The sequence below is a fragment of the Myxine glutinosa genome, chromosome 7 (genome assembly GCF_964187855.1).
Source record: "Myxine glutinosa chromosome 7, kmMyxGlut1.1, whole genome shotgun sequence".
NCBI classification, from domain to species: Eukaryota; Metazoa; Chordata; class Myxini; order Myxiniformes; family Myxinidae; genus Myxine; species Myxine glutinosa.
The window spans coordinates 177,366,582-177,394,394 of NC_136267.1; the positions used below are offsets into that span (position 1 = coordinate 177,366,582).

A 27,813-nucleotide genomic window follows, 5' to 3' on the forward strand; every position below is an offset into this window, starting at 1 on the left:
GCCATGAGTGGAGATTTCCATGGATACCATGGGAGGAGAGTTTGGTGAGCAGAGCGGGGTGCCAGACCGTATCGAAGGCACGTGATATGTCAAGTGAGACAGCTCTGATTTCCTGTTTGGCATTGAGGACCTCCATCCATTGTTGAGACAGCAGAAGCAACATGTCCAGAGTAGAATGACCTGGTCTGAATCCAAATTGATGATCAGAGATCAAGCCCCTGGTGAAGAGGAAGGATTTGATATCCGAAGCAATGATGGATTGCATGACTTTCCTGATAATTGGAATCAGGCTGATTGGTCTGTAGTTGCAAGGATCTGTTTTGCACATTTTTTGTGTAAAGCGGTAATGTTTGCTGATTTCCAAGATCCTGGCAGATAACTGTTCACAGATAACTTAAACTTGGTGCACATTCTGTTCACAAAATTCGAGAAAATCTACGATTAAAGACACATTAATGCAGCTCCGAGTTACTGGTTCCCTATATTTGGCTCCCATTTTCATCAGATCCCTAATTTCACGATTACTGATGATATTGAAACTACCTCTCCACAAGGACCATACAAAAAAAGGGGAAGACGGAAATGCACAGTCAGTTTCCAAAATGTCCTTTACCATATCGACACATAACACACATAACACCTTCGAGATCATCATTTAGATATCTGAGAACATGCTGTGACCCAGCTTGCCATAAGCAATATCACAGGATTTTAGAACACGTGGATAACAGCAAGTCGGATTTGATTCCTCCTTGGTTATAATCAGAAAAATATGTGGATATTCCCATTTCTATAGTTTTCTTTCTGCCTTGTCTTGATTATTTGTGTTGGCTTAGCGATTAGGGTGCCGGCTTGGGATCCTAGGATCCTGGGTTCGAATCCCGGTCGATCTCTGAATTAACACCAGTCGGGTTGACTCGGCCTGTTCATCCTTCCGAGGTCGGCAAATTGAGTACCAGTTCACTGGTAATTCTCTGTGTGTTGCAAGAGGCGACTAACAGGGTTGGCGCAGGAAGGGCATCCGGCCATAAAACATTGCTTCAAAAAGGGGACCAAAAAAGGCTAACCCTCCTGCTCTGCGGGGAAAAATGGCCTCTGAAGGCGGTTCTTTCTTCTTCTTCTTGACTTGATTATTTGGTGATGACTCCGATTATACGATTCAACGTCTGAAAATCTACATTAGGCCCACCAAATGGAAAATACGCCAAAATGGTATAGATTTGATATAAAAGCTGCGACTTAACAAAATAGCTTTCCTCAACGTTCTTTTGGATATCTACCGTTTCATATGTGTATGGCACATATTCTTATATTCAAATGATATAAAATTATCTCAATTAATGATGTTGATTAAATGAACTTTTTTTTCTTCTTCTTCTTTTTTTTGTGCATACAGGATCGAGGCTCGTGGAAGAGCTAATAGTCAGGTTCACTATGTTGTTTCGTTCAAAATCATGGTAGATTAGCAAACCTATACATTTTTGGAAACGTTATTACATGGAAAATCTGAAAATCAATGTTTACATTTGCCAATTCCGACCAATTCGATTCGACCAATTCGACCAATCGACCAATTCCATTCGACCAATTCGACCATTCGACCACTCGACCACTCGACCAATCGCTTCGATCGACCATTCGACCATTCGACCAATTCGATCGATTCTATTCGATTCGATGCATCGAATTCGATTCGATCGACCATTCGACCAATTCGATTTGCCAATCAATTTGACCGACCTTTGCTTGTGTGGAACGGACTGTGAAAACGATGCGGACTATATTGTCGGATACGACACACAGGACAGTGATGACGAACTCTAAATGGCATATTCTGTAATCGTGTATGTTTGATGCCATTGACTGCCTGTGTATATTTTGTCATTGACTGCCTGTGTAGATGTGAAGTTATACTGACTGCATGTGTATATATGATTTTGCTGACTGCCAGTGTATGTTTGGTGATATGAATTATTGTGACACATTTTGATGTTATTAACTGCCTGTACAAAATGATAACATGTATTTGATTATGCAACTTATCGCGAATATAAAGACGGTATTTTGCAATTCAAAACCTTTGATTCGTGTCTTACCATTCCCCACAGCACTAATTTGATACTTTCATTGGATTCCTTGTCCCTGAAAATATAGGTTTAGTATATTTTTTAAAGTTTTTAGGGTAATTAGAGGCAGAAATAGAACAAAATATGTATTTTACAGTGGCCATTTTGAAAATCCAAAATGGCCGCCATACAGGTATCTCTCCAAATGTAAACATTGATTTTTAGTTTCCTTATGCTATAACCTTTCCAAAAATGTATAGGTTTGCTAATCTACCATGATTTTGAACGAAATATAATTTATTGACATCGTGAACCTGACTATAAGATCAATCACAAAAAAAAAAAACCGACACACAAAACATACAATAAAGGGAGCGGGAGACAAGATGGGGAGAGAGAGGGAAGCATACAAGTACAACAGCAGAGAACAGGGACAACGGGAGATCTGTGGGAGGGAGAGGGCTTGGGGGAGGAGTTCCAGGAAAGTTCCAGGAAAGAAAGAAGTCGGTATTTCCCCCCCAAAAAAGTGTATCTGGGGTGAATTGACGGGGGTAGAAGAGATCAAGGTTTTGGGTGGGGGAAGATAAGAGATGGTGGTGAACAGCTCACCTCAATTGCCAACGTACAGCTATTCTCAAGCAAGCGGCTCAGCTAATGAGTCTCCTCGAGATGTCCCGTGGGTCTACCATGAATAACAAAACTGGGGGGAAACCATCCATCACAACTAAATGTATTATTGGCACCAAAAGCAGCACCAGTGTTCGGAAAGAGAGGATCAGGTGGGGGAAAGGATACTTACTGGTTGGAGGTTTATCATGTTTATAGCAAACACCTAAAAAAGAGCAAGGCCCTCTCTTCGTTTGCCACGACAAGTTGTTTTACTTAAGGTCATAATATGGACATTCTTCACTTGTAGGAACAACGAACAAGGTTCCACAGCAACTGTTATAAAACACAAAACATCATTGTAATGTACTTGTTTTGTATATGTATCAACTGCTTTCTTGTTGGATCACTTATTGGAGTGTGGTTGTTTATTGGAGTGTGGTTATTTATTGGAGTGTGGCTACTTATTGGAGTGTGGTTGTTTATTGGAGTGTGGTTATTTATTGGAGTGTGGTTGTTTATTGGAGTGTGGTTATTTATTGGAGTGTGGTTATTTATTGGAGTGTGGTTGTTTATTGGAGTGTGGTTATTTATTGGAGTGTGGTTATTTATTGGAGTGTGGTTGTTTATTGGAGTGTGGTTATTTATTGGAGTGTGGTTATTTATTGGAGTGTGGTTATTTATTGGAGTGTGGTTATTTATTGGAGTGTGGTTATTTATTGGAGTGTGGTTATTTATTGGAGTGTGGTTATTTATTGGAGTGTGGTTATTTACTGGAGTGTGGTTACTTATTGGAGTGTGGGTATTTATTGGAGTGTGGGTATTTATTGGAGTGTGGTTATTTATTGGAGTGTGGTTATTTATTGCAGTGTGGTTATTTATTGGAGTGTGGTTATTTATTGGAGTGTGGTTGTTTATTGGATTGTGGTTGTTTATTAGAGTGTGGTTGTTTATTGGAGTGTGGTTATTTATTGGAGTGTGGTTATTTATTGGAGTGTGCTTATTTATTGGAGTGTGGTTATTTATTGGAGTGTGGTTATTTATTGGAGTGTGGTTATTTATTGGAGTGTGGTTATTTATTGGAGTGTGGTTATTTATTGGAGTGTGGTTATTTATTGGAGTGTGGTTACTTATTGGAGTGTGGTTATTTATTGGAGTGTGGTTATTTATTGGAGTGTGGTTATTTATTGGAGTGTGGTTATTTACTGGAGTGTGGTTATTTATTGGAGTGTGGTTATTTATTGGAGTGTGGTTATTTATTGGAGTGTGGTTATTTATTGGAGTGTGGTTATTTATTGGAGTGTGGTTGTTTATTGGAGTGTGGTTATTTATTGGAGTGTGGTTATTTATTGGAGTGTGGTTATTTATTGGATTGTGGTTACTTATTGGAGTGTGGTTATTTATTGGAGTGTGGTTATTTATTGGAGTGTGGTTATTTACTGGAGTGTGGTTATTTACTGGAGTGTGGTTATTTATTGTAGTGTGGTTATTTATTGGAGTGTGGTTATTTATTGGAGTGTGGTTATTTATTGGAGTGTGGTTATTTATTGGAGTGTGGTTACTTATTGGAGTGTGGTTATTTATTGGAGTGTGGTTTCTTATTAGAGTGTGGTTATTTTTTGGAGTGTGGTTGCTTATTGGAGTGTGGTTACTTATTGGAGTGTGGTTATTTATTGGAGTGTAGTTATTTATTGGAGTGTGGTTATTTATTGGAGTGTGGTTATTTATTGGAGTGTGGTTATTTATTGGAGTGTGGTTATTTATTGGAGTGTGGTTATTTATTGGAGTGTGGTTATTTATTGGAGTGTGGTTATTTATTGGAGTGTGGTTACTTATTGGAGTGTGGTTACTTATTGGAGTGTGGTTATTTATTGGAGTGTGGTTATTTATTGGAGTGTGGTTACTTATTAGAGTGTGGTTATTTTTTGGAGTGTGGTTACTTATTGGAGTGTGGTTACTTATTGGAGTGTGGTTATTTATTGGAGTGTGGTTATTTATTGGAGTGTGGTTATTTATTGGAGTGTGGTTATTTATTGGAGTGTGGTTATTTATTGGAGTGTGGTTATTTATTGGAGTGTGGTTATTTATTGGAGTGTGGTTATTTATTGGAGTGTGGTTATTTATTGGAGTGTGGTTATTTATTGGAGTGTGGTTATTTATTGGAGTGTGGTTATTTATTGGAGTATGGTTATTTATTGGAGTGTGGTTATTTATTGGAGTATGGTTATTTATTGGAGTATGGTTATTTATTGGAGTGTGGTTATTTATTGGAGTGTGGTTATTTATTGGAGTGTGGTTACTTATTGGAGTGTGGTTGTTTATTGGAGTGTGGTTATTTATTGGAGTGTGGTTATTTATTGGAGTGTGGTTATTTATTGGAGTATGGTTATTTATTGGAGTGTGGTTGTTTATTGGAGTGTGGTTATTTATTGGAGTGTGGTTATTTTTTGGAGTGTGGTTACTTATTAGAGTGTGTTTACTTATTGGAGTGTGGTTATTTATTGGAGTGTGGTTATTTATTGTAGTGTGGTTATTTATTGGAGTGTGGTTGTTTATTGGAGTGTGGTTATTTATTGGAGTGTGGTTATTTATTGGAGTGTGGTTATTTATTGGAGTGTGGTTATTTATTGGAGTGTGGTTATTTATTGGAGTGTGGTTATTTATTGGAGTGTGGTTATTTATTGGAGTGTGGTTATTTATTGGAGTGTGGTTATTTATTGGAGTGTGGTTATTTATTGGAGTGTGGTTACTTATTGGAGTGTGGTTATTTTTTGGAGTGTGGTTACTTATTAGAGTGTGGTTACTTATTGGAGTGTGTTTACTTATTGGAGTGTGTTTACTTATTGGAGTGTGGTTATTTATTGGAGTGTGGTTATTTATTGGAGTGTGGTTATTTATTGGAGTGTGGTTACTTATTGGAGTGTGGTTACTTATTAGAGTGTGGTTATTTATTGGAGTGTGGTTACTTATTGGAGTGTGGGTATTTATTGGAGTGTGGTTATTTATTGTAGTGTGGTTATTTATTGTAGTGTGGTTATTTATTGGAGTGTGGTTATACGACACATGGGGTAGCTGTTTTTCAGCTACGTCAGGGAGTAACGTCCCTGCCCTCTGCGAGTCCCGGGCTCAGCTGGCTCCAGCTGACAGTACCTGGTATGGGCCCCTTGAACAGGGTAACGAATCCCACTGCCTTGTGGGGGAAACCTCTTTAGGCTAAGGCTATGAGGACACTCAAATATCAAACCACACTTGGATTCGCCCAGTCTGGGCAGTGCTAAATTGTGGATAAATGTGCCCATGGAAGTCAGTGGTGGCATCAATATAGGCATCGATGTGCAGCATCTGCAAACAGCTGTGTCCACTTTGGACATCAAGGGCAGCTGTCATCATACCAATGACCTGGCCAGTCTGCTGCGCCTATGTGCATTAGACTTCACGTTGCATTTACTGCACCTACAGCCAACGATGCTCATAGGAATAGAGAGTGGGAGAGGGATAGCACACACCTCTACCACTGTAATCGCCCCCTGTGCAGGTTTTTCCCTTCATTGGCACCAGCTCACCTGCTCACCACCCATTTTTACCGAAACAGCCAGTGAGCATGCCAAGGAAGGGAAGCAATTCCTCAAAAGAGACGACTCACACCTTCATCATCGTACCACAGATACAGTACTTCCAGTAGATGAGGGCAGATGTTAATAATTTGGTCAGGATACCTGTATGCAATGGCATACTCTTCATGAAAGATACTGTGGGATCGTACATATCCTTTTAAGGGAATGCTTGCACATGGGATCGCAAGGGCTCATGTCCATTTTGAAAGACAGCTTATTCCTTGATACAACATCCAACCTGAAAAGCACCAGGATGACATTTTGTAGCCAGGAGAAGCAAATCTCGATATGACAGCTTAAAGGTGAGGCCGCTACCTTTTCACCCTATTATCTGTCCAGTTAGCCCACCTCATTGTGCCGCTTCTATCAAAACTAATTCAACAGCCAATGCGAAATGGTGGTTACATTTGTCTTGTACAGTGGACTATCGGAGGATGAAACGTTTCATTAATTTTCCGATAATTAACTTGGATAATACATAACTCATTATTACGTTCAATGAACCATTATCCATTCCTAAGCAGGAAATTATAAACCCACTCACGCTGACGAATGTATCTCCCTGCACATTGTAGAGGTGAATGTACCAATCACACATAGACAAAGGTGAAAATTAGATCGGTATAAATACTGAAAAAGACGTATTATATGTCTCGGTCATCTTAAAAAAGGAAAAGGTGTCTGAATTTGAAAAATTTGCATTTCTTAGATCCTGATTTGTGGAGTCCATTCAGGAGTCAAGCAGTGTGTGACACGGCTCAGGTGGTACAATTGACCATCTCAGAGAAATATCTATGGGTAAGAGTTGTTAAGTTCATACTATTTCCTGTTCGTGCATTCTAAGTCACCATGGATATAATACACACACACACACACACACACACACACACACACACACACACACGCACACACACACACACAAGTCAAGACACCCAATAACAATATGGCATTTGTGAGGGAGGTGGCATGACTTGCCGGCCCAGGCTTTGACAGACCTCCTCCTGTAAAGCTCCGCCCTCCTTTGAGGATGTGGGAGAGCGAGGTGAGATTGAGGATTCGTGCTGTGTGTGGCAGTTTCGGCGTACATGGCGGATTTGATGGGGTGCAGGGCCATGCACGTGGCACCCGAGGTCACGTGGATCATCTGGGACCTTGCCTGGTGGCTTGCTGGTTTTCTCCGACTTCGTCGTGCTGGGAATGACGGTCCGGGATCTGGCGACTCCCTTTAAGCCATGTTATGCCTGCAGGGAACCAAGCTCCGTGAGATCCAACAACGTGATGAATACAACAGATTCGAGGGCGGGTTTGGTGGGGGGAGGGGAGGCACCTGTAGCTTGATGAGTTTTGCCGACTCTAACCCGTCGAGGAGGACACGACACAAGCATAGGGAGGGGGAGGGGGGCGGGGCGGCCTGTGATTTGGCAGACCCGAGTGGAACGGGGCCTGAGATTTGGCGGACCCGAGTGCAAGGGGGGCCTGAGATTTGGCAGACCCGAGTGGAAGGGGGGGCTAAGATTTGGTGAACCCGAGTGGAAGGGAGGCCTGAGATTTGGTGGACCCATGTAGAAGGGGGGCCTGAAATTTGGCAGACCTGAGAGGAAGAGGGGCCTGAGATTTGGCAGGCCTGAGATTTGGCAGACCTGAGAGGAAGGGGGGCCTGAGATTGGGCATACCTGAGAGGAAGGGGGGCTTGAGATTTGGCGGACCTGAGAGGAAGGGGGTCCTGAGATTTGACAGACGTGAGTGGAAGGGAGGCCTGAGATTTTGCGGACCTGAGTGGAAGGGGGGCCTGAGATTTGACAGACGTGAGTGGAAGGGAGGCCTGAGATTTGGTGGACCCGAGTGGAAGGGGGGCCTGAGATTTGACAGACGCGAGTGGAAGGGAGGCCTGAGATTTGGCAGACCCGAGTGGAAGGGGGGCCTGAGATTTGACAGACGCGAGTGGAAGGGAGGCCTGAGATTTGGCGGACCTGAGAGGAATGGGGGCCTGAGATTTGACAGATGCGAGTGGAAGGGAGGGCTGAGATTTGGCGGACCCGAGTGGAAGGGGGGCCTGAGATTTGGCGGACCTGAGAGGAAGGGGGGCCTGAGATTTGGCAGACCTGAGAGGAAGGGGGGCCTGAGATTTGGCTGACCTGAGATTTGGTAGACCGAAGTGGAAGGGGGGCCTGAGATTTGGCAGACCTGAGATTTGGCAGACCGAAGTGGAAGGGGGGCTTGAGATTTGGCGGACCTTAGAGGAAGGGGGGCCTGAGATTTGACAGATGCGAGTGGAAGGGAGGCCTAAAATTTAGCAGTCCTTAGTTTAAGGGGGGCCTTGTGGACCCAAGTGGAAGTGGTGCCTGAGATTTGGCAGACCCGATTGGAAAGGGAGGGGGGGCTGAGATTTGTTTGGCCTTGAGTGGGAGGGGGGGGGGCTTGGATTTGGCGGACCTGAGTGGAACAATCCTTATCCCAGACACCAAATACATTTTATTTCGCCTCAAACTCTTCAGCATCCTGGGGTCTCTGCGCATGCACACTGAGCATTTTGGGGAGGATTACGTAATTTCAAAAATGCCGTATTGGCCCTGAGCAATGGAATGACATCGATGGTGTTATCGTCAAGACATGGGATTAATGAATGAAATCTCCTTATTGGCCATGAATTTATGATGTTGTTAAATGAGGCAATTGGAAATTCCTTCCTGATTGCATCTCAGAACCCAAACCCCACAAAGTCCTAAGCACAAAACAACTCTTAACTGGAACTCCACTGACGACACCTGCAACAACCACTGTCAGGCCGCTCCACACACAATAAAACATTTAATGGAAGACTTTGAGGTCCTGGATTCACGTAGGCAAGAACACAACATCTTGGATGTCAGGGAACTATAAAGCAAACTGCTCTCTCTCATGCACAGATTTATCCCATCTCATCTTCAGTTGTCTTACCCTTCCTCCCGTCCATGGTACACTGAATCTTGTGGTGAGGCAGTTGCCCTGAAACAACTTGCCTTTGCCTCTTGGAAGGCAAATCCAACTGAAGGAAATCTCAGTTCCTTCCACCAAGCTCGGAACAAGTGTGTGTCTACCCTCAGGAGTGCCAGGAAGCACTATCTCTCCACACTCAAGAATGAACTCTCAAACCTGTCTCCTTCCTCCAGATCCTGGTGGCGTCTGGTCAAATCCGTTTCTGGTGTTTTTTGCCCCTCCATCCCTTCCCTTACCTCAAATGGCGACACAGTTGACACCGCACGTGACAAAGCCGAATGCCTCAACTCTGTGTTTGCCTCAAAATCTTGTGTCCCAAACCCATCTTTCTCTGTTCCCACCTTACCCAGTCGAACCCAACTGCTCCTGGACTCTGTGTCCTTCTCTTCTGACAAGGTGGAGAAGTTTTTGTCAAACCTCGACTCTGATTCTGCAACTGGACCAGACAGCATCAGCCTACGGGTCCTAAAATCCTGCTCTGCCGCTCTATCTCACCCTCTCTCTGTTCTTTTCACCCTCTCTTTTGCTCAAGGTCATCTGCCAGCATCTTGGATATCAGCAAACATTACTGCTTTACACAAAAAAGGTGCAAAAACAGATCCTTGCAACTACAGACCAATCAACCTGCTCCCAATTATCAGCAAAGTCATGGAATCCATCATTGCTTCGGATATCAAATCCTTCCTCTTCTCCAATGGCTTGATCTCCGATCATCAATTTGGATTCAGACCAGGTCATTCTACTCTGGACATGTTGCTTCTGCTGTCTCAACAATGGATGGTGATCCTCAATGCCAAACAGGAAATCAGAGCTGTCTCCCTCGACGTGCCTTCGATATGGTCTGGCACCCAGCTCTGCTCACCAAACTCTCCTCCTATGGTATCCATGGAAATCTCCACGCTTGGCTTGCGGACTCCCTCTCTGGTCGTAGTCAACGTGTGGCCCTGAATGGATTTCTCTCATCGCCCCTTCCTGTTCTGGCTGGAGTTCCCCAAGGTCGTGTTCTGGGCCCTATGCTTTTTCTGGTCTTCATCAATGATCTCTCCGACTCTCTGGAAAATCCTGTCTATCTATTTGCTGATGACTCCACTCTCTGCCGCTCCAATCCTCATCCCTCAGATCGGCAGCCTGCAGCCTCCTCACTCTCTGCAGACCTGGACAAAATCACAGACTGGTCAAACAAGTGGAACATGTCTTTCAATCCTGACAAATCTCACACTCTTACTATGTCTCTCCGAAAAGACTGACTGGAAAACCCTCCCATCTACTTTCTCAACAATCCTCTCCAAGAAGTTCTGTCACTCAAGCTTTTGGGTGTCACTATCTGCCATGATCTTTCTTGGGAAAACCACATTTCCAAGCTGGCCTTCAAAGCCAGTCGCCGACTGGGCATCCTCCATCGTGCGAAGTCCTTCCTTGGCACACCTGAGCTCCTCACCACATACAAGGCTTTCATCCGCAGCTCAATGGAATACTGTTCCCCCCTTTGGGCCGGTGCTCCTGCCTCACACCTAGCTCGGCTTCATGCTGTTGAAGCCAACGCTTTCAGAATCATTGGAATCTCCTGCGATGAAGCTAACTCCGAGGGCCTTTCACTCACTCACCGCAGGCAGGTTGGTGGTCTTTCTGTCTTCTACCGACTCCTCTCCGGCCTTGCTCCCCCAGCTCTCTCTGTGCTCTGCCCCCAAATATTCCTACAGGTCGCACAAGATCTGCCAGCAACCCTCTTATGGTTAAACTGCCAAAATCTAGGCTCTCTTCTCACTTTCACTCTTTCATTCCCCTTTTCTCCCACCTCTGGAACAAACTCCCCCACTGACTTCAATCCCACTCCTCCCTCCAGGTCTTTAAAACAGCTGTTCACCACCATCTCTTACCTTCCCCCATCCAAAACCTTGATCTTTTCTACCCCCGCTAATTCACCCCAGATACACTTTTTTCGAAATTCCAACTTTTTTCCTGGAAGTCCTTGCAGTGTCCATATGTTTTATACCTATCCCACCTCCCCCCAAGCCCTCTCCCTCCCACAGTTCTCTCGATGTCACTGCTCTCAAATGTTGTGTTTGTGTCCTTCCCCCTCTCTCCCCATCTTGGTGAAACCGATGTAAACTTTGTTTCGTCGGCCAAGAACCTTGGTGTGGTTTTCGACTGTAACATGACATTTTCCAAGCAAGTACTTCAAGCTTGCAAATCAGCATACTTTCAGCTGCGAAAGATCGCATCCATTCGCCACTTTCTTACTCCTCAAGCTGCTCTAACTCTGGTCTGTGCCCTCATCCTCTCAAGGCTAGACTATTGTCATTCTTTGTATGCTGGCTGCCCTCAGTTTCTCTTGGATAAGTTACAAAAGGTTCAAAACTCTGCCGCTCGTCTTGTCTGTAAGGCGAAGAAGTCTGACCATGTTACTCCGCTTCTTGAATCTTTACACTGGCTGCCTGTCTCTGCTCGTGTGCAACACAAAATTTGCACACTATGTTATAAATCATTGTGTGGAGCGGGACCTCACTATGTCCGATTTGCTCACTCTCTATGTACCTCGGCGACGGCTTCGTTCAAGCGACGACTCTATGACCTTAGAGCCGCCGCGCACCAGCACCAAGTCGTTTGGCGAGAAATCCTTTTCCTTTGCTGCACCTCTGCTCTGGAATGACTTGCCTTCCTCTGTTCGACATGTTGACTCTCTTCCTGCCTTTAAAACCTCCCTCAAAACCTATCTGTTTCACAAGTCTTTCAAAGTCTAAGTCCTGTGTTCCCTTTGGTTTGAGGTGGGACAGAGATCGAGAGTATGTCTGTGTACATGTGCGGGGGAGGGAGGGGAGGAGGAGGGGGAGTACACATCTGTGGGTTTTGAATGGGGAGGGAGAGGAATAGGGCAAGAGTGAAGGTGTGTCTGTGTGTGTGTATGTTTGTGTATGTGTGTGTGGTGTGTATGTGCGTTCGCATGATAATGTAAAGCGCCATGAGGGTAGTTTACTCTGCTTGATGGGGCTATATAAGACTCCTTTATTATTATTATTATTATTATTATTATTATTATTATTATTGTCTACCGCTCCCCTTATTTTGTGTTTTATGTGTCGGTTTGTGACAGTTTGGCTTTTTGTGTGATTAATGTTAGCTCTTTCACGAGCCTCGATCTTGTATATAAAAACAAAATCAAAAAAACAAACAAAAACAACTCTGGGTTGGGTGGCTCCTGTGAGATCGATCGGCTATCTCCGTGCCGCGGGCTTGTTCTGGAGAACTGTCTGGGGCCATACAACAAGTGAGCTAACCCTAACCCTAACCACAACAACAACAAGAACAACTCTTAACGAGAACAGCACTTGGTAAGGAGCATACTTCTACCAGGCTGAACAGTTCATGTTGCGTATCCCACTGATAGGCCAGATCTGGATCCGTACCTTAACCAAAATCGAATCGACTTGTTTTTGTCACCTACCCAACTCATCCACCAAGTTTTGTCATAATCCATCCATAACGTTTTGAGATGTCATGCTATATCGTTTTTGGCCCTAGTTCTCATTGGTCCAAATCTGTCCAGTTGGCCCATCCACATTGTGCTCAATTGTTTTGGCCCTAGCACCCAAGCTGTCTGCCAAATTTAGTCCGATTCCGTCAACGGACAGACAGGGGTGAAAACATAACCTCCGTCCATTTCCGTGGCGGAGGTAATAAACGGCTTTACATTTAAAATCAAAACATGTCACACATCATATTGCTATATTCCTTAACGAATAGCAGGCCTTGATAGTGAAGGTAAAGGAAATGCCAGGAAATCAAAATGATCATGTGATCACTCACTCAACGTAGCTGAATTCACACAAAGGGAGAAATTTAAATTATTAAGGAAAATGCTATTTCTTCGTCATTTTTGAACAGAATTCTGTTATTTTGTGAGTGCAATAGCGGAAAACAATTTGCCACAAGAACAATTAAACTCCATCAATTAAAATGTAATTATTTGTGAGTACAAAAAAATAATTAATTTAGGACATTCTATGCACAATTGAAAAGACAAAACAGATCTAAATACAACATAATTTTCAAGAAACTATCATAAACAATATACACATTTGTTTTATAAGTTATAATTAAAAACGAATCCATAATTCATTACATTTGATTTCAATGAATTTCACTCGTGTGAACGAACTGATTCATAGAATTTCTTCATGGTTGCATAAATTTAATGTTACACCCAACAAAATCATGAAATACGAGGTTATTAAAAAATTTGGACAATTCACATTATGAATGACATTAATCACATGTATTTAATATTTGAAAAAGTACCCGGTGTTGCCGGGTAACAATGAGTCACTTCCTGACGAGAATGTAAATGAGGGGAGAGGGGATGAGGAGAGGAGGAGGGGAGCAGCGGAGGGGCGGGAGGAGAGAGAGGGAAGTGGTAGGGAGGGGAGGAGGAAGGAAGCGGGAGGGAGGAAAGGAGCAGGGTTGAGGAGAGGGGGAGGGAAAGGGGGAAGATGGAGAGGGGAAGGGGAAGGGGAGGGGGACAGGGAGGAGAAGGGAGGGGGACCGGGAGGAGAAGGGAGGGAGGGAAACAGTGAGGAGAAGGGAAGGGAGGAGGAAGGAAACTATATCGCAGGAGTGACTATATCGCACAAAAATGTTAGTTAATGAAAAAATGGGTACGTGAAAACAAAAAAGCAGCTCTGTCTAGTGTAACGCCACGGCTTGCAAAAGCGGCCCGAATAGCCTTCACCAAGTGGTGGTTAATCATATAAAAAAATATACACAATCTGGGTCCATCATCTAGAGGGAATTTTGAAAAAAGATCCAGGTACACTGGAACAGTGGCGTATCACGGAAAAATGATGCTCGGGGCGAGATGTCAAATTGCCACCCCTCGTAACTTCCCATAAGTCTTTGAATGGTGTGTGTGTGTGTGGGGGTCTGTGTGTGGGGGTCTGTGTGTGTGTGTCCGTATGTGTGTGTCCGTATGTGTGTGTGTGTCCGTGTGTGTGTCCATGTGTGTGTGTCCATATGTGTGTGTGTGCCCATATGTGTGTGTGTCCGTGTGTGTGTGCCGTGTCCGTCTCATGGCTGTAACCTTTTTACCATTTGAGTTTTGTCATCAAATTTTCACCAAAGCTTTATTATGAGAACTAGTGAGGTACCCGTGCTACGCACGGGTGGGAGGCCAGAAGCAAACAGACAATGCAGAAACGGCGAATGCAAAAGCATGAAACCAATAAATTCCACATTCCTGTAGCACCTTCAGTCGCACGTCAGACATGGACAGCAAGTTCGTGAAGGACTTCCATGTAAAACGTACCCGTGCGCAAACAACCGGGTACGTGTGTTCCATACCCAGTCAATGGCGAATCTGCATATGGCGATCCACAAATTCACGTTTAGAAAGTAGAAACCGTCATGGCATTCCGTCATTCACTTGAACTCGATATCTCTTTTTTCATTCCAAACAGCATAACTCCAATCACAACTGACATAACATTAACATAAAAAATAAACTTTTAACAACATTCGTGACAACAAACAACACAACAACATCCATTTTAAAGGCCATTTTCCCTACTAGAGAGGGGGTTAGCCTTGCAGTCCCCATGACAATCTTCTCCATTTTGCCCTATTTTCTGCATCTCCCCTTGTTAACCCCCTTGCCCGCATTTCTTCTTCCACCATCTTTAGCCAAGTCTTTCTCGGTCTTCCCCGTCCTCTACTTCCTTCTACATTCATTTCCATCACTCTTCTCAACAAGTCACTTTCATCCTTCCTCAACACATGACCAAACAATCTCAACCTGTTCCTCTTCACAGCATCAATCACAGGCTCTATTCCCATCATCTTTCGCAATTCATCATTTGTCTTCCTCTCTCTCAACGATACTCCGCACATCCGTCGAACCATACGCATTTCCACCCTTTCCAACTTTTGTTGCTGCTCTACGTTCATTACCCATGTCTCGCTCCCATAAATCACAACACTTCTCACACATGCAGCATACACCTTTCCCTTCAGCTTCAACGACACTCCCCTCATCATCAGCACGCCACTCAGTTCCCAAAACGTCATCCATGCACATCTCACTCGAGCAACCGTTGCCGAACCATGATCCACCTTCTCCATTCAGCATGTCTCCGGGGTAGCAAAATGTTTTCACACCTTCCAGCTTCACGCCGTCTCCAAGATCCAACTCAACATTTCCTCCATCTGCAGCTCCCTCTGTGCACACCTTACATTTGAATGTAGCTGCCACACTGGTTAATGACCCTCTCAGACCACTGCATTTTTGATGAACACACTCAGCGCACATTGTACATTGAATGGAGTTCACTCCGACACCCTTCCTGCACACAGCACACGGCCACTTCGCAGTTCTTTCCACCTGACCACATGCTTTACCACTTGCCATCACCTTCGCCTTTCCGATATTCACCTTCAGACCTTTTGTCTCCATACATTCCTTCCACTTGTTCATCTTTTCCTTCAGTCCAGCCATACTTTCCGCAATCAACACCAGATCATCTGCATACAACAACTCCCACGGTAAACCCTCCTTTACGTTCTGAGCCAGCACCTCCATCACAGCTAGAAATAGTCGTGGACTTAGTACCGACCCCTGATGCACTCCCACCTTCACCTCAAACTCACCACTGTTCCCGTCCTTCATCCTTACAGCTGTGCGCGCTCTTTTGTATATTGCCATCACTACTCTGATCAACCATTCCTCCACTCCTAACCTCAATGCCCATGTCAATACTTTGCGTGGATCCCGATCGAATGCTTTCTCCAGATCAACAAACCCAAGAAACCACTTCTTCCTCTTCTCCATGTACTTCTCCTGCAACTGCCTCCCAATGAAAAGCGTGTCTGTCATTCCTCATCCTGGCATAATTCCAAACTGCATTTCGTCGATCTTCACTTTCTTCCTTATCCTCCTCTCCAACACCCTTTCCAATACCTTCATTCCATGCTCCAATAACTTTATCGCTCAGTACGAGCCACACTCCAGAGGGTCACCTTTCCCCTTGTATAGAGGGACGAGGGTGCTCAGTTCCCAATCCACTGGAAGGTGGCCTTCTTTCACCACCAGATTACAGATCTCTGTCATTCTCTTCACACCCCAACTTCCTGCTGCCTTCAACATATCTCCCACAACTCCCGTCGGCCCTCCCGCTTTTCTACCCTTCATTGCTTTTATCGCTTCCTCAACTTCCTTCTCAGTTATCTTCTCTGCCGGTCCGAAAACTGGGTTACTCTCTATGTTGCCATCCCATTCATTCTCTGTATTCAACAGCATTTCCATATATCTTTTCCATCTTCCTTTAATTCCATCTGGGTCGACAACGATGTGTCCCACTTCATCCTTCAAGCAACTCACCCCCATGACATCACACCTCTCTTTCGCTATCTGCTTTGCAATCCTGAATACTGCTTTCTGACCCTCTTCCGAATCCAAGCATTCTCCGAACATTTTCCGACATGCCTCCTGCGCCTTTGCTACCTCTTTCTTTGCAGCCTTCCTGGCTGCCTTATAACTTTCATGCTCTGCTGTTTCTGCTCCCGTACCCTTCGCCTTCTGCCACTCCTTGAACTTCTTCCTCTTCTCGTCAATCCTCTTTCCAACTTCATCATCCCACCACCATGTTTCCGAGTGCCTCGGTGGTCCTTTTGTCCATCCACATACCTCACCAACGGCTCCCAACAGACTAGCTTTCATTGACATCCAACCACTTTCAAGCTCAACCACATCATCCTCGACCCTACTCAGCCTCTCTTTTAATGCCTCCCTTACTGTCACCTCTTTCAACCTCCACACCTTCATTCTCGGTTGGTACTTCACCCGCCGAGCTCTCCTCGCACCTTTCACCCTTCAGTCGCAGACAACCAAGTGGTGCTGTGAAATAGCCTCCTCCCCCGGGATCACCTTTGTGTCCCGGAGGTGCCCCCTTTCTCGCCTACGCACCATCAGGTAGTCAATGGTTGTTGTCGACCTACCTCACGTGTATGTAACAAGCTTATTATCCTCTTTCTGGAACTGAGTATTACAAATCAACAAATCAGCTCCATCAGCAAACTCCAAAATCCTTTCACCTTCTCCATTTCTCACACAATATCTGTAACCCCCATGAACTCCCTCAAAACCATCCATACTCCTTCCCACATGTCCATTTAGGTCTCCTCCTACCACAACAACTTCCTCATCTTTCACGTTTTCCATCAGTTTCTCTATCGCACACCAGAACTTGTCCTTCTCTTCATCGCTTCAACCAACCTGTGGAGCATATCCCGAGATGACGTTCACCAAGAGCTTTGCAGTCATCATTTTGACCATCATCAACCTATCACTCACTCTAGTCACACTCACCACACTGTCTACAAACTCCTCAGAAAACAGGACACCAACGCCATTCACGCCCGCCGGGCACCCTTGCCATATAAACTGGTATTTCTGTCCCTGCCTACCCTTCACCATTCTCACACCACTTCCCTTCCATCTCGTCTCCTGCGCACAACATATGTCCACTCTTCTTCTGACCAATACTTCCACCACTTATCCTGATCTCCCTGTCATTGTCCCTACATTCCATGTCCCAAACCTCAGATACCGATCTCCACTTCGGGCTGTACCCTGCCCATATGTAGTTGTAATTGTCATGGTTCTCTTTTTGAAGCAATGTTTTTATGGCCGGATGCCCTTCCTGACGCCAACCCTCTTAGTCGTCTCTTACGACACGCAGGGATACGGTGTACCTATTCTAATCCAGGGTACACACTGGTACACACTGGTACACACATTCGTGACATAAAGAAATATTTAAATCCTGATGTGAAGTTCCGTACGGTTGGGTGAATACAATCACGAATTCAAAATCGTAATTGTATTCACTCAATTCCAATCATCAATTGACAATTTAACAAAATGATTAACACGATTAACGTTTAACGATTTAACATTACAATTGAATAACGGTTGTATTGGGATATTATCAAACCCGCGCATTGCCGTCATCTGTCCACTTCCGCATTCGTGGCAGGTTCATAATTGTCATCAAAATCTAAACAGTATTTGTAGAATTTCAATAACAGCCACATCACTGTTCATATCGGTAAATATTATTCCATCATGTCTGGAAAAACTGGAAAATTGGAAAACTTGGAAAACTTGGAAAAACAATATAGCCAATTTTACTTCCAGCGGTCCCAGGAATACCCACCCAAAATATCGTTGCGATCGGTTGAGCCGTTTTTGCGGTACCTATGAATGGACAGACGGACATTTGGTGAATTATAGTAAGATATAGAGAAGGGAAATTAATAATTTTGTCAAAAGGTCAAATGTCAGCATCACATAAAATCATCAATTTTCATGGGATTGACCTGAAATTTTAAGAATTTGCATATTGGGTCAATTAATTTGTGGTCAGCATAGAATTAAGTGGTTCTCAAACTTTTTTGGACTACCGCCCCCTTCTGCCCTCTTGGACTGGCCCAATGCCCCCCTTGTCCTATCGTTCGTGGTCGGACACCCAGAATTTATGTAGATTGGAAGCAAAAATAACAGAAGCCAAATATTTTCTGAATAATATTTTACTTTATTTTACTTTACTTTTTATTTTATTTTGTATGACCTACAATGTTTCAGCAGAACAGGTCCAGGTGAGGCAAACTGGGAATCTGTTATCACAGGCCCAAATACCGTTAGTGTGAAGGGTGGGCCTGGTGACTCGCTGCGAGATTACGAACGTCTGGCTCCATCTCAGTGAGGTAGAGACGCAGATCGGCCCTCTTGGTAATGTCAAGGCGGTTTCGATACTTGGTCAGCAGCACCATCACGGCGCTGAACCCTCTTTCAACGAGGTATGATGTGGGGAACGCCATCAGCAGCAGTTCTGCCTCTGTCCACATTCCGAGGTATTTGCCCCGCTCCAGAATCCAGAATTTGCCGTATTCATGCTGCGAGAATCTTGCCTTCGCCTCATCATCATTGTGGAGGTTGATAATTTCGTCCTGTAATTCGTGCTTCACATCTTGAATGTCACATTTGAATGGGTTGATCACCCATGCTGGCACCGACAGTTCTAGCATGTCTCTGAAACGCTGCTCCATATCTCCACGAATCTTCTCAAGGTGATTGCAATAAACGAGCAGCTCTTCATCAGAAAGAGCAGTTTCCTTTGCCAACCGGGGAAAGTGGTACATATCTCTGCGGCCGAGGGTTTCCCTGTGCAGAGTCGCCTTGGTTACGAACGCGTCGATCACTTTCTTTGCTTTAATCAGCGTCATATGGTCACCCTGGAGTTGTTTGTTGACATCATTCAGTATACTGAATATGTCCGTGAGGTAAGCCACATCATGCTCAATCGCATTCACTTTCTCCGATAGCTCTGTATTAATTTCCGACAGAAACTCGACCACTGTTGAGAAGAGGGCATGGAAACGGGTCAAACAAGCGCATTTGGACAACCATCGAACTTCGATATGCAACAGGAGCCACTCGAATGCCTCATCGTTCTCCTGGCAAAGCTGACGAAACAGCTGATCATGCAGAGATGACACCTTGATTTTATTCACTGCTTTGATTTCTGTTTGGAGTGATGTATGAAGTCTGGTGCTGAGAGCTTTTGCTACAAGATGCTGGCGGTGCATGACACAGTGAATGGCGAACATGGGCGGTACCTGGTTCTTCAGAGGCGCAATAAAACCACGCTGGTGGCCAACCATCACTGGTGCCCCGTCCGTCGCACAAGCGAGAATGTTCTCCATCGGTATGTCCTTATCATTAAAGTACTTCTCCAATGTTTGGAAGATGGAAGAACCCTTTGTATCGGTCTGGAGAGAGCGGGCAAACAACATTTCTTCCACCATTTCCTGATCACGGTTGAAGCGAACGTAGCAGAGTAACAGAGCTTCACTGTCACACAAAGTGGACTCATCCAGCTGGATGGCGAAGTGTGTGCTTCTCAGCTCACTACACAGCTTATCTTCTACATCTGATGACATTTCATCAATCCGCCTGGCCACAGAATCATTGCTGAGCGCAATCGACGAGAGAACTGGATTCGGATCCTGGCCCATAATGGTTTTTATCACTTCCCCAAAAGCTGGTTTGATCAACTGTTCGCCGATTGAATACGGTTTTCCAGATCTGGCGATGAGCAATGACAGCTTATACGACGCTTCCAGTCCTTTATCCACGAGCTTTTGGCCGGCTTTGAACATCGTCGTTACCGTGGATCGCTTGTCAAATTTCTCTTTCAGCAATTGGAAATAGCTGACCTCTGCGCGAGCCTTATCACTGTGCTTTTTACTCAGGTGCTCGCTCAGTCGAGATGGTTTCATTGCTTCATTGGACAGCGTGATACCCCACCAGAAACACATCGGTAACTGTTTGTTCGTCGGAGATGGAATGAATCCATACTTGATGTATTCAACGGAATACTGACGACACTTTTTCTTTGAGGCCGACATCTTGAAGCCGACCGGACATGAAGCTTTTTTGAATAACGAAATCAACACGCCAAAATGTCGAAAGACTAACACCAGCGCTAACACTGACTGTTCATACCTTGCCCAATGTCTGTGCTGGCAAGGCCAGGCTGTAAAGTTGAACCAGGCACGTTGAATAGTCCAGCACGAATAGAGTGTATTATATCCCGCATAAAAAGATTCTTGCAAGCCGATTGGTTGAAATGGCACCACGTGACAAAACACGCATTGGCGGCCAATAGTATTTCGCTTGTGTCATACACTATCATGTTTGTTGCGTGAGCATGTATGGACAAGAAAATACCTGCACGACATCAGCGAATATGTGATCATAAAAACCATGCGAAGGGGTAAAGAATGTGGTCGTTGATTGGATGGCCAATTTGCCGAATGGTGCCGGGTAACCTGTTCAGACTGCAGAAAGCCCAATGAGCGCTCCAAATCGCCGCTGCTCCTCTAAATCTCCAGTGCCCCCCAAATCATTGCCAGCGCCCCCCTACCGCCCGTGGACTCTCGAGCACCCCCCTGAAAGTTCCTAGCGCCCACTGGGGGGCGGTAGGGACCACTTTGAGAACCTATAGCATAGATGAAGAATATAAAAACGGCAACACAAAGGTTTACCTTTAAATAGTCTTCTTTAAATGTGAAAATCAAGCAGCAAATCAGCGAAATCTGGAAACCACTGAGAGCAGACAAAATGTCAACTTTACATTTGCAATGAAATAGTTTGACATGGTGGACGTTTGATTTGAGTTCCAAACACGACGTTTGATTTGGGTTTTTTTTAAATAAGTATATTTTTAGAGGTACATTAATAGAACTATCTCTTAATACAATGAAATTATATCGCACAAAAATGTGAGCTATGTCTACTGTAACGCCATGGCTTGAAAAAGCAGCCTGAATAGCATTCACCAAGTGGTGGTTAATCATATTCAAAAATATATTCAATCTGGGTCCATCATCTAGAGGGAATTTTAAAAACAGATCGCAGGTACAGTGGAGTGACATCCAATCCCATGGAAGTATGAATTAAGTTAAAAATTAATGTGAAGTTCAATAATAATATGAAGTTCACCTTTTCTGGTGGTCGTGGCGGATTTTTGGCCATTGAGTCTGCCCTCTGCATGGTCCCGGCTCTGCTCCTAGCTTCGCCTGCCCGGCTCCTTCGCTGTTTCCTCGGGCCCGCTCCCGTGGGTTGTGGCCATTGTTTGCAGTGGTGGTGGTGGCGGTTTGCCGCCGTGATCTTGATTAGCGGCGGCGGTCGTTTGCCCCTGCATTTTCCGCTTTGCCTCCTCAACCTTGGCCTCGTGCTCGTCTCTTCGCTCCTGTCTGCCCTCTGCTCGGTCCCGGCTCTGCTCCTGGCTTCACCTGCCCGGCTCCTTCGCTGTTTCCTCGGGCCCGCTCCCGTGGGTTGTGGCCATTGTTTCGCTTCCTCAACCTTGGCCTCGTGCTCGTCAATTTGCTCCTGCCTGGCATGGCTCTGCGGTACTCCGCCGCAAGGCTTCTTCTGCTTAATACTCACTCCACCCCATCATGCATCTCTGCAATCAAATCCAATGGACTCCTGCGACGACCCAGGTACATTCACTGTGGCTCCGGTCATAAGTTTGTTCATTTACAATCAGGTCACTCCATCCCCATCCTCTGGTCGGCTCAGCGCACTCCCACTCATCGTCCCAGCGCACCTGGTCACAGCAACGCACAAAATCGCACCTCCTGTCTGCGAACCCTGGCCAAATCACCTGAGTTCATCCCCGCCGTACAAAACAACATCAAGCTCACCCTGTTCAATACCCGGTCCCTCAACAACAAATCCCTCATCCTCAACGACTACATCCTGGAAAATAAACTGGACTATCTCTGTCTCACTGAAACCTGGCAACAACCTCTGGACTACTTCGCACTCAACCTCACCACACCCAATGGATATTCCTACATCAATAAACCACGCTCGGAGGGCCGAGGTGGTGGAATTGCCGTTATTCACCGACAAGACATCAGGACCAGCCTCATCTCCATCACATCTGCTCCATCATTTGAACACCTGGCTTTTAAACTCTCTGGTCACACACAGTCAGTCATGGCTGTTGTCTACCGCCCTCCCAAACCACACCCATCATTCCTGTCTGACTTCTCCTACTTTCTGACCCAGCTATGTTCCCTCTCCCCCTCAATCCTCCTCCTTGGTGATTTCAATATCCACATGGACTCCACTGACTCCACGATAACCACTGACTTCACTGATTTACTCACCTGCTTTAACCTCACTCAACATGTCAACTTTCCTACCCATAACCGTGGTCACATTTTGGACCTTGTCTGCTCTACTGGATTAATTTTGCACCATCTCTCTGGCTCCGACCTCACCCTCTCTGACCACTTAGCCATCACTATGACCATCAACATCCCCGCCCCAACACCAAGGCATTATCGCACTATCAACTTCCGTAAGCTAAACGCTCTTTCACATACCTCATTCTCATCCACCCTCTCTGAAAAAATGTCCACTTCTCCCTTTGTTGACCTCCACAACCCTTCTGATCTCACTGACTACTACAACCACACTCTCTCCTCCTGCCTTGACCAACTTGCACCTATGAAAACCAAAACAGTTTCTTTCACCCATTCTGCTCCCTGGTTTACCCCGAACTCCGCCTGATGAAAACTCGTGCTCGCCAACGTGAAAGATTCCGCAATAAAACAGGTCTCACAATTCACTCCCAAGCCTACAAGGACCACCTACAACACTACAAAGATGCCCTCTCCCGCGCCCGCTCCGCCTACTACTCTCAAATTATCCACTCTGGCTCCGGAAACCCAAAAGCACTCTTCTCTACAATAAACAAACTCCTCAGCCCCCTGAACACCACCACCCAGTCATTCACAGTAGACAACTGCATCTCCTTCCTTTCATTCTTCCAACGCAAAGTTGAAAACATCTACAACAGCTTGACCACCGCCGCACCCGCTCCCCCTCAATCCACCTGCCCCCCCTTATCCTGCCATCCACTGTCTCAATTCTCCCCAATCTCCCCTACTGACCTCTCTGAACTCCTCATAGGAATGAAAACTGCCACCTGCACTCTTGACTCCATCCCCTCCAGCTTTGTCAAAGCCTCCCTTCCTGCTCTCTCTCCACTTATCATTGCAACAATAAACTCCTCCCTGTCTACAGGCATCGTCCGACCATCCCTCAAAATTGCTGCTGTTACCCCCATTCTGAAAAAACCTGGACTAAACCCTGACACCGTAAACAACTTCAGACCCATCTCCAACCTACCCTTTCTGTCGAAAGTTTTGGAACGCGCTGTAGCCGCTCAACTCAAACATCACCTCTCTGCCAATAACCTGTATGAAACATTCCAATCTGGATTCCGCTCCAACCACAGTACTGAAACTGCTCTCCTCAAAATCACCAACGACCTTCTCCTCTCCTCTGACGCTGGCAACCTCAACATTCTCATCCTCCTCGACCTCAGCGCCGCCTTTGACACCATCGATCACACCATCCTCCTCACCCGACTTGAAACCACCTTTAACGTTACTGGCACTGCCCTCTCTTGGATTAAATCATACCTCTCTGACAGATGCCAGTTCATCTCCATCAATAACTGCAAATCCCCCACTGCTCCCCTCCCCCAAGGTGTCCCCCAAGTTCAGTTCTTGGCCCCCTCCTCTTCATCCTTTACCTGTCCCCCCTCGGTCACTTAATCCACCGTCATGGTCTTCAATTCCACTGCTTCGCCGATGACATCCAGCTTTTCATCTCCACCAAGTCCATCTCCACCGCCACCCACTCTATCCTGACAAACTGCATCACTGAAATAAAATCCTGGCTTCAAATAAACTTCCTCAAACTTAACTATGATAAATCTGAAATAATCATCATTGGCCCAAAAACGCTCATAAAATCCACCAATAACTTTGCCCTCAACATCGACGGTATCCCAGTATCCACCTCCCTTCACATCCGGAATCTTGGCATCATCTTTGACCAAATCCTCTCCTTCGACAAATACACTAAACAGATCACAAAGACAGCCTTATTTCACCTGAAAAACATTGCCCGTCTCCGTCCATCCCTCTCCTCCATGGCTGCAGAAACCCTCATCCATGCCTTCATCACCTCCCGTCTGGACTACTGCAATAGCCTCCTCTATGGTTCACCCTCAACAATCACCAATAAACTCCAATACATTCAGAACTCCGCTGCCCGTCTACTCACCCATTCCCGGACCCGTGACCACATCACCCCCGTCCTTTACAAGCTTCACTGGCTCCCCATCTCCCAGAGAATCCAGTGCAAAATCCTCCTCTTGACCTACAAAGCCCTCCATAACCTGGCCCCATCCTACCTGGCTGACCTCCTCTCCAGACACACTCCCAACCGCAACCTCCGCTCTGCTGGTACCAACCTCCTGACCCCCCCCCCCCCCCATCCAGACCAAATTCAGATCCTGGGGGGACAGGGCCTTCTCCATCGCTGCTCCCACCCTCTGGAACTCACTACCTCACACCATCAGAGACTCCTCCTCACTCACCACATTCAAAACATCACTCAAGACCCACCTGTTCAACACTGCATTCAACATTTAACCCATAGCATTTAACCCCTGACTATCTCTTCTCCTTCTCCCTCCTTTTGGCTTTGAATATTTCCCTATTGATTCTTGTTTTTTGCAATTGTTTTTATGTTTTGCTATGCATTATGTTTTGCACTCTGTCAAAGCGTCTTTGGGCTCACTGAAAAGCGCTATATAAAATAAATGCATTATTATTATTATTAATAAAAAAAAACTACCACCAGACGCAGAATCACAGCCTCGCTTAAATAAAAGAATATATACACTTAGTTATAAAATTGCTAGATATGGTTAATTTTGTCGCATTTCACTCCAGATTTGGATATTTATTTATTCTACAGCATCCAATCGTCATATCCAAATCTAGATTTTGATGATATGCTTCAATTATGTAATGATAATAATAATCGATCATGTTTCCAATCCAAGGCACGTTTGAGTAGGCCGAAAGAAAATGGTGGCTTAAGAACACAGCGAGGTGCAGTGGGCTGACCAAGATGGTGGGCCGCCATATTGGTAAGCCTTTTTCGGGTTTTTATTTATTATGAGCACCTTGTTAATCATCTTCGAAAAGGGTGTTATAACGCACCCAACCACCCAGATCATTGCAATCTGTTGGAGGTCCAGATGTATGCATGCAACGTTTGGGGCTGCCAGGTTTCATGGTTTTTGAGTTATGGATGAGGCAGACGGATGGACGGACAATGCCTTTTATTGTTATAGATATTCATAGATTGTCACGATAGCTTTTTCTAAGATGTTGCTGATTTATCTCTTAATGTCGCAACACGTGTCAGTATAATGTTCAACCTCTCAGCCATTCGTAAAAAAGGACTTGCCAACCAGTATTGAGGATTCACGTTTCGCTATGAAGACTCTTTTGCAGGAATACTTGGAGAAAAGTGACATGGTTGTCAAAAACAGAAATATGGTTTTGTGAAAAACCCTTGATATGACCTAATTCGTGTGTCGTTGGCTGTTATCTCCATCTGCGGGTTTCAGGAGGTGGAACAGAGTCCCCCCAGGACACAGAGTATCTACCTCTGCTTCGGTAAGGGATCATGGTTCATGGACCAAGCTGTTCAACTTTTTCAGAGTTTTGTTCCAAGGGATCTTTTCAGGATCGTCACCGAACCCCGGATTGCCTCCAGTTGTAGTTCATTTGTGGTAATATTCCTGCGAATGGTTTTTAAGATCTCAGTGAGGTTGTTCTTCATCATTCCTGTTGCTCCAATTATCACTGGTACAATTTGGATGGTCTTCAGCTTCCAAGATCTTTTGACTTCATTTTTGAGAATTTGAGTATTTGATAATTTTCTTGATTTCTGTGTTTAGACCAAAATCTCTGGGTAGTGCAACCTCCATTAGCAATGCTGCCTTTTATTTTTGTATCCGAGTACTATATCCAGTCACTTTGCTTTGTTTTTTTTAATCTTCATGCTCGATGGGATCATCATGTCCTACGTGAGCGTTCCTTCCTTGTTTTCAATGATCACTTTTGGTTCATGTTTTCCTGAATTTTCTGGAACTGGGATATGGATTTTTTTTAGCAGATGTGCCAATGGATTACATCGCCTACCTTGTTGTGCCTTTGGATGTATAGCTGCTCTGGCTTAATATTTTTTTACATCTCGATTGGAGGTGGCTCGTGCTTTCTGTTTTTACCTTGCAAAATGTGCAATTGTCCGATTGACTCAGGCCCTCCATTTTCTTAAAGAAAGCAATTGGTATCGTGTCCTTGGTTTTGGGCATTTATCAGGATTTGTTCTCCATCCCTGTTAAGCTTTTTTTGTATACCAAGTCAAGGCTCGTATAAGAGCTAACACATAGAACATATCACAAAGGGAGAAGGAGATGAGGGGGTGAGAGAGGGAAGCACAACAACAGTAGAGAACAGGGACATCGGGAGATCTGTGGAAGAGAGAGGGCTGGGGCGGGGTACACGGGATAAAAAAAGATGGACTCTACAGGGGATTTCAGGAAATAAAACAGGGAATTTGAAGAGGTGGTTTTGGGGTGATTTACGAGGGTAGAAAAGATCATGATTTTGGATGGGGAAGATATAAGATTGTGGTAAACAGCTGTTTTGAAGATATGACTGAAGGCAAAATATTGAGCTGACCTCATTTTGGCCTTTCCAATGAGCCTTGTTTGTCTATGCCCAGTCTGTCCAACTCTTTTTTTTATACCTTCTTGCTATTTTATTGTTCTCACAGCTGTTCGTGTATACGAGTATATGTGGTTATTTCATTTTATATTTTTATTTTGTCATCTTTGCAATTGTTGAGGCTTTAGTCATTGCCTTTTTTGGTTTCATGTGTGCCATCTTCTATTCACACCTGTCTTTGGAAATTTTTTGCAAGGTGAATTAGGGATACCTTTTCTGGCTTGCTGTCTTCGTGTTTGCATACAAATGGTATTCGGTAGTTTGTTTTCATGTACTCAGTAATCCTTCAATTGTCACTCTGCATTTGGTTGAGCTCCATCAGG

At 44.9% G+C, this 27,813-nt stretch overlaps 1 protein-coding gene across 1 annotated transcript in view; it reads left to right on the plus strand.

Annotated features, from left to right (window-relative positions):
• LOC137431861 (corticotropin-releasing factor receptor 2-like) overlaps positions 1 to 27,813 on the plus strand; it is a 125,826-nt gene that overhangs the window by 36,420 nt on the left and 61,593 nt on the right. The gene's annotated exons all lie outside the window — the stretch shown is intronic.